The 17,484-nt window shown below is 36.6% G+C and overlaps 2 protein-coding genes across 2 annotated transcripts in view; both read right to left on the minus strand.

The window, feature by feature from the left end:
- LOC114662653 (serine/threonine-protein kinase 38-like) overlaps positions 1–17,484 on the minus strand; it is a 109,922-nt gene that overhangs the window by 83,687 nt on the left and 8,751 nt on the right. The window lies entirely within an intron of this gene.
- LOC127528026 (craniofacial development protein 2-like) overlaps positions 11,581–17,484 on the minus strand; it is a 1,148,403-nt gene continuing 1,142,499 nt past the window's right edge. Inside the window, exon 2 of the mRNA XM_051928599.1 lies at positions 11,581–12,866. The gene's annotated coding sequence lies outside the window, so the exon portion shown is untranslated. The remainder of the gene's footprint in view (positions 12,867–17,484) is intronic.

Here is a 17,484-nt window from a genome sequence, read left to right on the forward strand (position 1 = left end):
GAAGCTGTTGCATGCTCTTCAATTCCTATATGAATGCAGTGAGAGTGGTGTCTGAACACTAGCCGTTAAATTAAAGGATTCTATCAAGACTGCATCATTTTTGGATTTCATGTACAGGATATGAAAGTGCAGCCAAAGCAGTGAGAGTGTCTAGTTGGGGATGCTAGGGGTAGCATCACTGCCTTTGCAGATGATGTCTTTGCCTCATTAGACAGTGATCTTCAGCATAAATTCAAGCAATTTGCTGCCGACTATGAAGCAGCTGGGAGGAGGGTCAGCACCTCCAAGTCTAAGGTCACGATTTTCTCTCAGTAAAGACAGGGTTGCTCTCTCCAGATTGGTGGGGTTGCAGAACCACCCTTGCTGGAAATGTTTAATTATCTCAAGATCATCTTCACAACTGATATAAAAAAAAGAATGGCAGATAAACAAGTGAAATGGAGTGGCAGCAGCTGTTTTGCAGGTGCTGTGCCAGTCAGTGGTGGTGAAGCAGGAGTCTAAAGAAAAAGCTCTCGAGTTACCAGTGGATCTACAATACATCCATGACACCTGGGAGCTTGCATGTACCTCACTTATGTTCATTAGGTGTGGGTAATGACCAAATAAATTATACTGCAAATATAAGCAACAGAAATGTTGTTTCTTTGCAAGGTGGCTGGGCCAACACTCTGTGACAGGTTGAGAAGAAGAGAACAATTTGGAAGAGGTTAAGAGTACAGTCGCTGCTCCTTCAGATTGAGAACAGGTAGTTGACGTGGTTTGGGAAGGTCATAAGAAGGCCCAAGGGTATTTCTCTCTAGAGCTGCCCCAGGCACATCCTACTGGACAGAAACCCTGCAGCAGAACCAGAACACACTGGAGGCTTGTCTCTCTCTCTTGGTTGGCTTGGGAATACTTGGGAATTGCCCAGGAATCTGGAATCTGTTACTGGGGACAGGGAAGTCTGGAGTGACCTGCTGTCAATGTGATCCTCAAAAGTAAAAGCAGATACAAAGATGAGAGAAGATGGCGACATGCAATACTAAATGTTCTGAATCCCGGAACAACAACTCCAGACTCGAAGTCTGTTAATTCTGTAGCAGTAGTGTCAAAAGCAAAGACAAATTTATTTTCATGTATCTTGTAAATACACCTACTTAATACAGATTCAAAGTAAGGTGCATGTGTTTCATACTTCTCAGTTTTTCAGCTCAGAGCAAATCTTGTTGGCAACTATAAAATGCAAGGAGAACACAGAAGACTTGGCTTCTGTATTTAAGTAGTGCAGTGGTTCATTCCACTGTTTATTGCATGAAGCTAATACACTGCACTGGTCTTTCATAAGTGGTGAAAGACTGGCAGAGATTTACTACCGGTAAAGGAGTAATCAGCAGGAAATGTTAGTTAACCATCAGTCGTGGTCCAGCAACCTTACTAACAGTTACCAACACTGGCAATATCACAAAGGTTAAGAATTCGAAAACATCTGTAAATATACTTTTCCACAATTTTGCTATGCTAACTTTGCAACTGAGTAAATCAATATTAACACATATGTGCATGTAGGGATGTGCATTAATACATGTGAATATGCATAAGTTTATGCATTTTCATAACATTTACAAGAATCTACCTGTTAACTGTATTACATGTAGGCATTTTCTTCAGTTGTGTGAGGTGTACTGTAGTATAGATGATCTGCTACTATCATGCCTTCTTTGCCAATTACAATGGCAATTGTAATCTTGAAGATGTGTGGACCATACTGTACATTAGCAGAGAATGTACAACTAAATTTGGCTAAATACAGCCTTATAAATTAATATTCCATTGTTGCGGAAAGCCTAATAACTTGCTCCCTTATTGTAGGGAGGGCTCAGAGCTTTCAGGAGATAACACTGGCTAAAACCACACAGGCATAGACTTTCCTCCATGACCCCTGGGAGCTAGCATGTGCTCAGCATGAACTGCAGGAAATAGAAAAAAAATTAAATGGCAGTTGCTAGTGAATAGCAAGGAGTGGGCTTCTCGTGAGGTTTCCATCTTAAAACATGCTAAAACACAAAATAAAAACAGCTAACTGCACAACTGTAAACATAGCTGAAGAGGACATACAATCAAGAAGGACCACTATTGGCTCAAAGTAAGTTTATAATTTATAACCTAAAAGAAATATCATGCACCTATGGTAAAATCATCTAATACATAATGGGTAATGTTAAATAAAATAATATTTTTAGAATAATATTGGTAAATGTCAGGAACACCTAGAATTTAAAGTAGATTTTAAGATGTTCAGGTAGGAATCGTATCAGTATCTTGATATGGCACTTGGTGCCACTGCTCTCATCCTATGGAAAAATCATCAGAGATACTGGGAGCACTGTAATAGAAAGATTATCTTATTAGATTAGACAGCGCAGGAGAGACTATAGAATGCCCTGGAGGGGGTGACTAATCGGCCAAGATCTCCAGGACTGCAACTGTCTCAGGGTTTGTCTTTGACTTTTTCTTTTATATTTTTCCATCTCCTCCATTGTCAACTTGTTATAGTTCAACAATTAATGAATGGACAGATATTGTTGATTTCCACTTATGCTAATTAGTTTATACTTTGTTTTATGTGTTTTAACAAACCTGTATCTTGATATGAAATGATTCTGTACTTAATAATTAGAACAAATCGATCCTTACATTTTATTTTCCACTTTATTTGAATGCATTAAAAGCGAGTAAAATTCGATCCTTGCATTTTACCTGAGAACTTATCAATGCTCTTCATCTGCTTTCAGTGAAGAGTGCCATACAAAAATAAGTTCTATTGTATAATGTAACAACACAGTCATTCACAGTGCGTAAGTCTTAAAAAAATGTTTATATATTTATCCCATCACACAAAGTAGATTAAATTTTAGGACTATCCAGCATTTAACCATTTTCATATGCAATGTGTTACAGAAAATCAAAACAGTGATGTCATTGTTGTGGAAACAGTATGCACCTGTGGGAGTTAACAGATGTTTATGAAACTGCAAACAGAATAAAATGTCATTTGTGAAATAATGTACACTACAGGCAGTCAACTGAAATACCATAATGAACAATCAGATATTTAACTGCAGGATTTCATTTTAAATAAAATTCCTGTGGTACATGTTGTGAAACAATCTTTACAACTTTAATGCAATGTCTAGTTTTATAACCATAAGACTATCTGGTTAAGTTTTGGAGAAGATAACCAAAGTGAAAGTGAACTGGTAATGGTCAAGAGTATATCAGCCATCACAAAAAATATATATATATATTTTTAATTTTAAAATGATATTGATGCCATGCATGATAAGAATGATGATTTGAGTGACCAAAGAATCGTAAAAGGATCATAGCTGGAGAACATTATTTGGGTCATGGGGCCAAAAAGACTTCAAAACAATGATCAGAAGCCACCTACATAACCACAAGTTCTTTGGGAGGTTTTGAGAAAAAAGCCTGAAAAGTGCTGTCAAACTAGAAATTCAATGAGTTTGCACCTTGTCAAACATTACTGAAACTTTTAATGGGGCCAAGTTCAATGGTCATGTGAAACAAAAATAAAGTTTTTAAGAACCAAAACACCAATGGCGGGATTGGCATAGATGGAATGTTAGGCGTGAAGAACAGTATCTCATCATTCTCTAAAGTATGATGGTGGATCACTGATGCTGTGGAACTGTTTATCTGACAAAGCCCCTTGACAACTTAAGGATACATGGTATCAGAATCCATCAAGTACCAGCAGGTACTAAACTAAAAATAAAATCAAAAAACTCTGGCAGGAAGTTTAAATTGGATGATTAGTGGATCTCCCAACGGGACAATGATCCAAACCACACCATAAAATCAACATCAAAAATGGTTCAGTGACCAAAATAAAAAAAAAAAAAAAAAAAAAAAAAAGGTTTTGCCATGGCCATCCCATTTCACACACCTAAACCACCACTGAAAATACATGGGTTGAGCTTAAAATGAGACTCCACAACTATGTGTCTCCAAATCTTAAGGATCTAGGGCAATTCTGTAGGGAGAAATGGTCTCAGATCCAGAGCTGTTATCTTGCCAAAGGGTCTGTACAATGTATTAAATAAAGAAGTGCTAATAATAAGAGCACACATTCGAGGAAAACAATGTTATATAACAGAAAAAAAGATTAATTCAATTTGTGTTAAAATTTGAATGAAAGATGAAGAGGATAAAATTAGATATTTTTCACAGGCCATTTTGTGTTTATTCATTATTTATTATAGGGAAGTGTGCCAGTATTTCTGAAAGACAGTTTTTTGTTTTTTTGTTTTTTTTAATTCCAGAGCATTCCTCAGTGGAGATGCTTAACAGGAAATCTATTTTTGATCAATGGTTCATCATCATTTACAAATTTTACTTCAATGGACGAATGGCAAATTTGATTGCTGCACTTTGAACATGGTTGCATCCATGTTTAAGGTTGCATGATAAGTACACAATATCTTAACTTCAAGTTCATTATCATATGTACACAGTACAGTCGGATAGGCTTGTCTTACTAGAAACAGTAGGCTAAACAAACATCAGATGTGAATACACGCCATATATTATAGACAGATTTTTATTTATCCCCTGGAGGAAACTGGCTCTTTAAACAAGCTCTTTAAATAAAAATAAATAAAGATTTATCCACACATTATAGTCTGAACACATACCAGTACAAAAACTTCTGAATTGGCAGTTACAGTAAGGCATTATACAGGTGTACTAATGTTAGTGTAAAGGAGCCCCAGTAGCATTTCTTGCCACACTTCTGTTGAATAATACATTAGCTGAAATTCCTCAGAGAGATGATATGCAGCATTGTGCATAATGGCACTCAATTTTGTTTTAATTGTCTCCTTTGCTTCTACTTCCAGGGGGTCCAGAGTACATCCCATAACTGAGTCTGAAGCTTTTAATTAGCTTGTTGATTTAGTTTGCTTCTCTTGAAGTGATGTTACCAGCCCGGCACACCACAGTGTAGAAAAATCACACTGGCCATCACAGAGATGTAGAAAATGTGAAGGATGTCACTACCCACATTAAAGGAACAGTCTCCAATGAAAAATGCCTGTTCTACCCTTTCTTATAAACACAGTACATCTGTGTTATGAGACCAGTCCAACCTTTCATTGATGTGGACCCTCCAAGTACTTGTAGGAATGCACTACCTCTACATCCACTCCCTGAATAGTGACAGGACATAGAGGCTCTTTGGTGCAATGAGAGTCAAAAACCAGTTCTTTGGTTTTTCTGATGTTAAGGTGCAGACTGTTCTTTCTTCATCAAAAAACAAAGTTCTCCACCTGACTGCTATACTCTGTCTCAACCCCTTCTCAATAAATCCCATCCAAGAATCATTGCATGTGACATGCCCTGCTGTTATATTAGTCAGAGGTGTACAGAGCAAAGAGAAACTGAGACAGGATTGATCATTGTATTGCTCCAGTGTTGTTCACATCTGTATCAATAACAAAGTCCTTGAATCTCACAAACTATGGTCTGCCTGACAGAAAGTTCATTATTCAGGACACCACAGGCTCATCCACCTCCAAATCAAGAGTCTGCTGGATGGTATTGAAGAAATGGTGGGGAGGGGAACCCTCACAGTGCTGCCAGCTTTGTTCAGATATGAATAGGTCTTGTGGAACAGATGGATAATTACATCTTCCATTCCAATCTTTGTCCCATAGACAAACTACAGTGGGTCCAGGTAGTCTAACAAGAGAGGATTCATAGTCTAAGACCAGCCTCCTCAGACAACTCTCACCTTTGTTTTCTCTGGGCCATGTTCAGTGTGGGACACATGATAATACAAACAGCAGAGCGACTACTTTTCTCCATTTAAACAGGCTGAATTAATGGTTGCACAATTGGAGACATGCAGTACAAACTTAAAATGGATAGTTTGAAGAAGAAAAAAAAAAATCACTAATTCAGATATTCATGATCTTTTCTAAGGGTATTAACAAATGTGTGCACCCCATATTAGAATATCTTTATAGAATAAGAAATATTTTATCTCTTTTCACACTTGCATGCCTTTGTTATGTCATCAAGCAAAGCAAGCAGGTACTGTGACGGTTCGGGTCTATGCTCCCATCTGGCTTCTGGGGAGCTCTCGAACCCAACACCGTCGGTAATGTAACCGGATGAGCTGATCAGTGAGGATATCACAAAACAAGGGGATTTTATTAAACAATAAAATCACAATGTTCAAAATAAAGTGCAGTGCATCAATCACAAAGTCATTAAATAAACAATCCATTTAAAGCTAGTGGAAAACGTGGAGGTTAAAAATCATATAAATAGATCCTTTAAAAAGCATCAATCACAAAGTCATTAAATAAACAATCCATTTAAAGCTAGTGGAAAACGTGGAGGTTAAAAATCATATAAATAGATCCTTTAAAAAAAGAGGTTAAAAACAATGGCTGAAAGCAATCCTTTTAAAAACAAAGACCAGTGCCTTCTTTCTGCTGGCAACTCCCCTGCCTCTCCCTTCCAGGCTATGTACCAGGGAAGTCACCCTACCTGCAGCTGACCTTCTCCACTTAGCTGGTCTGGTGGCCTCCCGATCCCTGGCTTCATTCAGCCCTCCACCAGACCGAGACTTGGCTTCCCACAACAGCCAGGACGCTCACGCTGGGGTTCCACTCCAAATCTCCGACTCCCGCTGCCTTCGCTGCAGCGAGCCAACCTTCTCCCGGTCACTCCTGCTCCATACAATCACTCAGTAGAAGCAAACACTACCGTTGACCTCCAGGTGTTGACCAAACACCCAGCTAGGGCCCCGCCTCTCCCAGCTGCCTGAAAACATCTGCGAGTCTGTGCTCTCTCTCTCGCGCACACACACCAGCTCCCTCGCTTCCAGCTGCCTTCTTCCTTAACCTCCATTCACTTTTTCTTTTTTCCTTTCCTCCACACTTATGCTCCTATTATATATAACGGGGATGTGAAACAAGTGTGGCGATTAGATCTACCCCACTACACCACACTGCCTGCCAATTATATTAGCCTTTGGGAGGAGGGAAAAACTGCAAATACTGTATACATAAAAAAGTACTTAGTTATATAGAACTTCTGATACATTACATTAACTGACAGCACTATAACGAAGGCCAGTTTTCTAATGGAATTTCCTGGACACAACCAGGTAACACAACTTATATTTAATTAAAAAAGAACAGTGTTTCTTCATTTTCTCAATGTTTGTATTCAGCACAAACAGCAACAAAATCTTTAACAAACTCATGCCTGAAATCATAAGCTCTTAGTGCACTTGTGAGTGTGGTCTGATGAGCTTCAGAATTCACATGACCCTGGCTCAATTCTTTGATTCCGAGATGTGTCTGAGGCTTAGGGTGATCTTAATTGATTGTGATCTTGCAGGTCCAGTCAATGTGTTGGCAAGCTTGACAGAATAATGGACCATCTGATTCACAGTACTTGCTAGGGTATTGTTCAGCCCTAACTCTGGCTGTCAGCATCAAATTTCCCTTTTCTTTTTTAACTGCTTATTAGTACCAGTTGTTTGACACATGGTTATCTTTCTGTGGGACTTCAAACACAACCGTGCATGCTCAAAATGTAATTTGATAGTCATAACTATGAAAACTATGCTACTTTCTCACTCCACATGATTTGATGCACTTAGTCAAATGAAGCAGACATCTTCCCCTCAAGCTTTTTTTTTTTTTTTTTAAAAAGAGGCGAGAAAACTGATGATGCATTATGGCGAAATGGAAGTAAACCTGCAAATCTATGGCATTTAGTTTTTATATGGAAATTCATATTCAGAGCCCCAAGCTGCAGGCTTTGTGGTAATTTAAAAAAACTATTTTTTTTTTTTTTTTTACTTAAGAGTTTAAATCACAATGCTCTTTCAGGTAATAATGCATTTGTTACTGCCACAATTATCTAACTATGGAGGTAGTTGAGAAATAAAAATACATGATTTGTATTGGCATTGACAGCACTAATGGGATCAATCAGCACAGAGTTGTAATTGTTTTAATTTGAATCATATATTTAAATGAAAGAGGTACAAATGAGACTACAAACAATCACTATTAGCACAGCACCATACATATCCTTGACAAAGGAATGGAGGCTTAGCATTAATCCTCTGAACATAATGGAAAATGCAACACTTATATACTGTACGTGCTCTTCATTATATCCAAACATCCACATTGGGCAGACATTTATGTGGCTCAGCTCAAAATACTTACAAAGACCACACTGAGGACAGAATCTCAACTGCATTAACAGAATTTCAAAATTGCAGAAACATGTAACTACTAGCGCACACTTCAATCACCCAACACTAAGGTTAGGTAGTCTGGGGAGTGTGTGAAGCCAAAGTAATGTTTATTAGTACAACAAATAAGTGATGCATGTAGTAAAGACACATGTGATAAATAATTTATTAGTACAGGACAGAATGGGATGCCATCTCCATTTATGAGTAATTGCTGCAGGTATCGTCAGTTCAGTTCAATGGCCAATTCTGATTTAGTATACAGTTAAGCAATAACAAACTCTTATCTTGTACACCCTACCTTGAAAACAACATAACCAAGACTGTTTTGAAGGAATTCTGAATTAATGGATTAATCTTCAAAAGGGGTGAAGACGGTGAGTTTTTTTTAATAATATATTATAGACCTGACAGTTATTACAATGTTTCATGCTTAAATTATTACTATAACCACTAGTCAATTACAGAGATATAAAAACACTGTTTTAAAAACAACTGCTTGTTAAAAAGTACTCAATCATGCACACATAGCAACCAACAGACCCAATATTTTGAAATGAAGGCTTAGATAAGCACAGTATATGATTTAATCAAATAACTTACAGTTATGAGGCAAAGCTTTAAAAGTAGTTCAACACAAGTGAATTAGTCAAGTGCAAGCAAACAAGTGGAAATGCAAAGGTTATAATGAATAATATTTAAATACTGGTGCTTTCATGTGGACACTTCAGTCAAACTAAGGAATATCAAAACAATTACCAAAAAACAAAGAAAATGGTCTAGGAGAAAAAAACATTAACAAATAACACCAAGGTGCTTCTGCGTGGCCATGTGCTGTTCAATAACCTTCTGAATTCTACAATCATAACAATTTTTAAAGAAAAAAAAAATAATAATTCTACACCTGTATCCCTACTTTAAACAAGGGTGGAACTGAAACAGATTTCCACTTTTTCACTTTATTTATTTTGTCCTGTTAAACATTAATGGTCATGGACAATTAAGATTATTTCATAAATAAAAAACAATGTCAGAAATAATAAAGACTTACAGTTGATACACAAAATATGTACCAAAATGAAAAAAGAAAACTAAATGTACTGCCAAAGGAAAGGTGAAGTAAATGCCACAAATAAAAGGGAAGGGTTAGACATTGTACAGTTATGTGAAAGGTGGCCAGAGAAGATGATGATCAAGATTTAAAGATATGGTGGTTGTTCATTGCAGAGAGAGAGAGAGAGGAGGTTTAGGGAGACCCAAAAACACAGATATTAAAAAAAATAAAAATAAAAAAAAAAGTTTAAAAAAGTCAGGTTTTCCAAAAAGCACATAATTACGTCAGTTGGTGTGCATACATAATGAATAAATGTGTAAATTTTTTTTTTTTTTTTTTTTTTTTTTTAAACAGTGTCCCCTATACACCATTTTAAACTACAACATGGTGTAGTGTGTGGTGATGTAGTGGTGTGGTGATGGTTGCATTAATGAAAAATGTTTCGTTTAAGAACACATGATAATTTGCATCTATCACAATGTAAGAAAACTAAACTTTGGCTTGATGTGGAAAAAAAAAAAACAACATTTATGATTTATGTTTTCTTTCAAATGCCAATTATGCATTAGTTAACATAAGAGGCTAGACAATCAAAAGGAAACTCTTCAGTCCATCAGGCATCACTGGTTAACCGAGTTGTCCCAAATGATGATTCTTTTTAAAAGATGCCACGATTTTAGATTCAACTACATTACATGGTAATTTGTTGTAAAGGTACTTCCCCTTAAATTCCATCAATATCATGAGTATGTGATTGACTTTTTAACTGATCAAATGCTGCTGGATCAATCTTCTTGAGGCAGTTGACAATTATAAATACCGGGGTCAGGTCTCTATACCCAATTCTTTGCTCAAGACTATGGGTTCATCCTCAGAGTAGAGCACACCCTTTAATCTCACTCTTCTTCTCTGCACCGCTTCTAGTGCTATTGCGTTTTCATTGTAGGATCATGATCATAATAATACATTTATACATAGTTTTTCCCATGCTCAAAAATGACCAGCACTGCACACAATACTCCAAACGTTGCCTCACTGAACATAACAGCCCATGGATTTACATTTAGCATTTTTTATAATTAGAACGTTATTTTTGCGTTTTTAGTTGCTTCAGTACATTGCCTAGGCAATGAGAATTATCAATTCCAGCCTCTGCATCCTTTTTTAAAAAAGTTGTTTCCTATAAGCCAGTCACTCATCTTGTATTTATAATTAGTGCATCTTTTGCCTGTGTGTCACATTTGCACTTATCTACATTAAGATGTATTTCCAAATGTTTGTCCAATTTCTGAGAAGTGTATATCTTTTTGAATTGTTTAAACTGCCTCCTCATTGGTTGTTTATCTTCCACATTTGGTGTATTTTGAAAATTCCAAGTTTATTAACTAATTCAGAGTCTGTCTCATTACTATATTAACTGGTAACTTTTGCTTGTCCCAGTAAGTCTCAGAACAAGTGTGCATGAGTGTACCCTATAATTCAGTGGCATCCACTCAAGTCTTGCACCTAGTATTTACTCAACAGCAGATGTTAATGACTTACAAGCAAACAATACAATATTTTCTCCCATCATAAAAGTGTAGCATTTCAATTTTTTAACTTTTGAAGAGTTACGGAAAATGAACAGCTCATGTGCAATTTTGCTTTCAAAGGTCAACTTTAATATTTAATGAAAGCAAGAGGGCACAATATGCAGTATACCAAGATCATATTACTGTTAATAGATTTCATCTTTCTCAAAAAAAGGGCAGACATCTATCTAAACTTTCCCTTAGGAAACAACACTAAATTATTAGCTTGCAGTAGTTCCAGTATTGGGTGAGAAATTCTTTTTAAAAACATACATTACAGCAAATAGGTTAAAACAAGAACACAACACTTTCTACAAATTCTACTAACCATTAAGAAAACAACGCAGCCAGAAATACTGCAGTATAAAATAAAGACTGCACAACAATGGTAAAAGCTCACAAAGAGAGAAATTACAAAGGGATGAATGTCTGTAGAATTAAGTCAGCACATGCGAGATGTTGTGTGAGTTGTAGGTTATGTAAATATCCTGATCAGGTGAAAACATTTTTTCCTCCCCCAATGACTTTGTTAATCACTGAAAAAATGCCTGTATTATAAAAACATTATTCCTAATTTTGCCCTATGTCATAAAATTATGCATCTAAAAAGGTTTATATATTTATCTATAGAAAGAAGCAATACAAAGTGCAGAACAACATTCTATTTTGTTTTTGATTTTTTAATTATGCATAAAATCCAATCATGTCAGTTGGTCACCACCTTCAAATGGCTAAGAATGTATATTTCATTTATTTTTGTGCTTACAAGAGATATTAATTTGAATCCTAGTATTAAAAAGAAAAAAATCCTGCATTTTTCCCCATTTTTGCCTAATAGACACTTTTTTCACAATTTGAACAAATGGCGCCCAACACTTTAAACAGCTACTTCAGAGGGGCTTAACCAATTGTGTATAAATTATGTATGTGCCTTTTTTTACTCTTAAGCATTTTATAAAATCTATCTTGATACAGATTCTGGAAAATGTTTTTTTGAATTCTGCTCACTGTCACAATGCAACAATTGTATTTGTTTAATATGAAATATAAAAGTCAACATTGTCTGCTCTCTTCTTAAAATTAAGAGCAAGTCTCTGGTTTTATGTTTACCTTCCTCATTCTTGCTGGCTCACTGTCTCCACTCATCCCCCCTCTCCAACCTACTTCTAAGCCGACAGATGTATATATATCCAAGCAAAACCTTCACTTGTTCCATTCCAAAATTTAACTATGTTCTACTTCAGGAAGGTAAGAGATTTTGACAAGTACCTTTTGAAAAGTAATGCCAGATTGAGAAAGAAAACAAATACTACATATTACAATGTCGTCTTCTTTCAGCTGCTCCCATTAGGGGTTGCCACGGCGGGTCATCTTTTTCCATATCTTCCTGTTTTCTGCATCTTGCTCTGTTACACCCATCACCTGCATATCCTCTCTCACCACATCCATACCTTGTCACACCCAATGCAAATCTTAGCATCTTTAACTCTGACACCTCCAGCTCTGTCTCCTGCTTTCTGGTCAGTGCCTCCATCTCTCACCCATGTAACATTGCTGGTCTCACTACTGTCTTGTAGACCTTCCCTTTCACTCTTGCTGAAACCCATCTGTCACAAATTACTCTTGACACTCTTCTCCAACCATTCTACCCTGCCTGCACCCTCTTTTTCACTTTTTTCCCCCACAATCCCTGTTACTCTGTACTGTTGATCCCAAGTATTTAAACTTCTCCACATTCACCAACAATACTCCCTGCATCCTCACTATTCCAATGGTCTCCCTCTCATTTACACACATGTATTCTGTCTTGATCCTACGGACCTTAATACCTCTCCTCTCTAGAGCATATCTCCACCACTCCAGGGTCTCCTCAACATGCTCCCTACTCTCGCTACAGATCACAATGTCATCAGCAAACATGGTCCATAGGGACTCCTGTCTAATCTCGTCTGTCAACCTGTCCATCAACACTGTAAATATGAAAGGGCTCAGAGCTGATCCCTGATGTAATCCCACCTCCACATTGAATGCATCCGTAACTAATACTGCAGTTCTCACCAATGCAACACTTCCCTCGTACATATCCTGTACAACTCTTACATACTATATCACAATGCCTAAAACAAGAAAATGTATGCACAGTCTAACATTCTGGTGTGTTTTGGGACATACTTAAACTGGCTTTAAAGCTGAAGCATTTCTAATTTTTGTTTAAACAGTCAGTTATTGTTTGCTAAATATATTGAAAAATAAGTGATTATAGAATGTAAATACTCTTGTAAGTATATAAAATATGTTATTAATAGAATCTTACAATATTTTGTAGTTAAAAATGGGAGTTCAAATAGGCTTGTGGTAGCTGAAACTGATCTCCTAGACAGCAGATTCCAGCTCAAGGGATGTAAAAATTGTATGAACTCGTGTATTCTTATTAGGTTACAGAGGTTTTAAGGCTAACTGCAGTTCATACATCCTGAACAATAAATTTTTGAAAGAAGTACCCTATGCAGAGATAAAAAAATCTATGTATTAGTCTCAAACTAAAACATGATATGTAACAAGCCACTGTAGCACTTTGCCAATAAGGTAGTGTGTCAGAGAAATACTGAACCATTATAATGTGCAGTTGATACAGTACTGAAATATTTTTAATGCAAATAAATAGTACATGTTTATTCACTATTTGCATAAAGAGCCATAGAGCCTTGTTTAGGGAGCTTGTTTACTATTCCAATAATTTTTAGTTAAAATATACCGGGTATAAATTTTAAGCATGTGAAGCAAGCTGGAGAGACAGACGTATACACAAGTCACTGCTGCTGCTTCTGCAGGTAGTATTAAGAACAAGATATGCATCTCTTTGATGGAGTTTCCCTAATGTTTATTTTGGAATCTGCTTTGCCACCCAGAAGTGGCTATTGGACAAGAGAGAGGAAAATGACATACAAAAACATACAAATTGAAATAAATTTACTCAAGATTAATTATGGATTAATTTACCATATCAAATTAATGTCGCACAGAATTTTTCTCGGTTTTATGTTAGACAAGTTCAAAAATTCTCCAGTGGAAATTTCAAAAATCTGTACAGAATGCTCATTTGAGATATATTCTTTAGGAAAAGTGTGCCAAAATATCAACAAAAACACTTTACTGGGAGCCTAATTGTTTCATACACACATACATGATGACAGTGACAATAAGTGCTTTTTATACTATGCAAACACACCTAATAAAGAGTATAAACAAATTGATCACTACCATCCATCAGAAGAAACCAGAAGTGATATGCAAATATTTCCAAAGCATTTTTTGCACCGTATATACTGTGTTTGTCGTTGACCTTGTTCACCATATATTTTTTCTGGAAATTCGCCATGCAACTGCTTTAAGTGACTCTTCTTCCCCCAAACACCCCATGATGCTTTGCGAGGCTAACATGACATCACAGAGCTGTAGCAGCCATGCACAGCACTTTCACACAAGTCTAATGTAAGATCATTGCCAGCTTGGCCATCACTGTGTTACAAGCACACAAGTAAAAACAAAAATGCCATTATGGGTACTGAGATGTACTGATACCACCCCCTCTTACCTCGTCCATCGAATAGTGCATTAAAAACTTACAAATACATACATACATACAACAAACTTGCAGTATTACTTATACTGCCAACAGATATAAAACACTGATCACTGTAGGCTGGCAACACAGCACCACACAACTAATATGTATGCAAATTTTTCACCCTCACCCTCCATCTCATCAGAAAACATGACAGGCTGTGAATTAATAAAAACAAAAAGATTTATTACTATTTATAAGGTGTAATAAATAAGAAAGTGCAAAGAACACAGATACATACAGAAAAAAAAATTAATGGAATGAGCCAGTCCCACACTGCCTCTTCTGGGCATGGCTAATGTGTTTCTCAAGACTGGCACTCTCTCGGTGCAATGATCTATATTTATTTACTTACTGCTTGTTTGTGGCCATTTCTTGTATTTGTTTCGTCTGTATCTTTTTGTTGTTTGAGGCATGGTGGCTCAGTGATTAGCTCTGCTGCCACACAATCCAGAATTGTTGGCAAACTTTCACACAGTCCACAGGGACACTTAAGAGACTATTGCACCCATTATAATCCACTAGTTCTGTTCCTACTTCCCACTGAATTCAATGCATTTTGTAAACATTTCTGTGATTTTGTGGAACTCAAGGCAAAACAAATTCAGCAGGGTTCACTCATTACTAGTAAAAAAAAAATGCATTGTAAGAAAATGTTTTGGAGACAGGAGTATTTAGTGATTTTAATTATGTGCACTATAGTAAAACTAGACATTATTACTGCATAATTATTTAAAAACAATATACACAATAAATGTGGCATTAAAGAAGATAGCCATTCAAGAATGACACACAATACCAGAAACACTAAATGTTATAAAATAAATCTCGTGTATATTAAAAATGAGCAAAATATTTTCTAGAAAGTATGTTTTATACAGCTACTTTAATACATTGCTAAACAGGTTATGTTTCTACTTCTATGTCAGCAATTAATGTTTACAATAAATGCTTTAAAAGTGCAGAAAAACTACATTATTTTGGGTGGAGTGGAGGCTCTGAGGCGAAGGATCTGTGCTGGTATCCAGAAGGTTGCCGGTTCGAATCTCGTTACTGCCAAAAGAGATCCTACTCTGCTGGGCCCTTGAGCAAGACCCTTAACCTGCAATTGCTCCAGGGGCGCTGTACAATGGCCGACCCTGCGCTCTGACCCCAAGGGTGAAAACTAACAAATTCCTAATACAAGAAATTATATAAGGTGAAATAAAGAACAAAAAAAAAAATTACAAAATGTATTAGATGCAAAAACAGATCTTTGTTTTCTAGTGCATAGCAACATTTGCACTTTATTAACTAGGCCTGGGTAAAAATATTGATTTTCCGATTACAGTCATTTTTTGTTTAAACGATTTTATATAGATTCTTAAAGCCTCAAGATCAATCTCGTGATTCTCTATCCTGCTCAATTACAATGTAGATTTTTGCTTATCTTCATTTATGGTGTCCAATCCAGTAGATGGCATTAATATGCCTACCGAAAAAGCACTTTACTACTTCGTATAAAATGGTGTTTCCTCTTTAACTGAAATTGGTGGCTTGGACACTTAACACTAGAATTACCAGAGTCTACGAAAAAACTCGTAAATCCGGCTCACCTTAAAACCGTTCTCACCTCTCTTTTGTCTTCTAAATGTGCTGATTAAGACGAGCAGCAAGTAGCCGGCTATTCCATCCCCCACTGTCGCAGAACGTTCACTAAGTTTTCCCAGCTTATGCCTTGTTTGATTATCTGGGAGTGACTGAACTGCTGGAGTTTTAGAATGGAAATAATAGATCGTTATTTGGAATACACGAATTTCATGTGTGTTCCGTTTCTACAGTAATTTGTGTAAACACATTGCTAAAACAGAAACATTTTCATATTTTAGTAATAAATGTTACAAAATGTAGGCATAAACTATAGAATGTGTGAAGCCTGAAGTCCAAACATCAAATAAACACTTTCACAAAAGGTTCAAGAATACTACAACTTTTCCGTGGCTTAACGCTAAGATTTGCTGACTTTGAGCACAGAAACCCTGCCATGCTACAGAGACGCGAGTTCGATTCCCAGCTTTGGAGAAAGTGTTTTTTTTTTTCCTCAAACGGACATAAAATTTATAAATTGGTATGCACTGTAAATCGTTAAGTTTAAAATGTCGATCGCGGTTATTTCTGTTGATTAATTCATACTTTTTACTTAGAGTCAGAACAGGAGCTTGTTCAGCTTATTCAGCTTCTGTTCTGACTCAAACAGCGCCAGTATAACTTCACACCCAACCTGACGCTGTTCGTTTTCAAATAATATTGCATTACTTTGACAATGTTTTCTGATTGGTACTATTCGCGGCATAAAATAATTTCTTCAAAACGTCACATATATTTGTCTCTTTCTTTTTTTAAAATGTGCGTTGTAGCACGCAGCAACTGGCCACCTGCATTTTCTTGCGCACACTGAATAAGACAGCGCTATATGCAATCATCAGATTCAAATGTTAACAGTTATATAGCACGTAATGGAAATCAGCAGTTCTTACCATTGCACCACGCAAGCTGTCATATCAACCGCCTACTGTAACTTGCTTTCTTTTTTCTTCGGTTATAGTCTTGAATAAAAGTGCACTTGTTTTGTTATACTTTTACATCAACATATGTTCCTGTGTTTGAGCTACATGGGCATGCTCAAAAAATACGCATGTAATGCCACGAAAAGTGCATGCAGACACTTCAGTTTGCAAGCATTGGTATCACAATGCAGTCACAAGTACACTGCAGAGCTATAGCGAGTCTTTATGTGAAAACAGAAGTGTCAGATGGGGAGTGTCTGATGATTGCATATAGTGCTGAAGTGACTGCTCTTTACTATGCTTTCCTCTGCATGTCCTGGAGTACAAAAGAAACAGCATACAGCAACATGTGGAGACTGGCAAGACTGTGGGAAAAAAAACACGTGGTCGTATGTATCGTGATA

Source organism: Erpetoichthys calabaricus, chromosome 1 (genome assembly GCF_900747795.2).
Source record: "Erpetoichthys calabaricus chromosome 1, fErpCal1.3, whole genome shotgun sequence".
NCBI classification, from domain to species: Eukaryota; Metazoa; Chordata; class Cladistia; order Polypteriformes; family Polypteridae; genus Erpetoichthys; species Erpetoichthys calabaricus.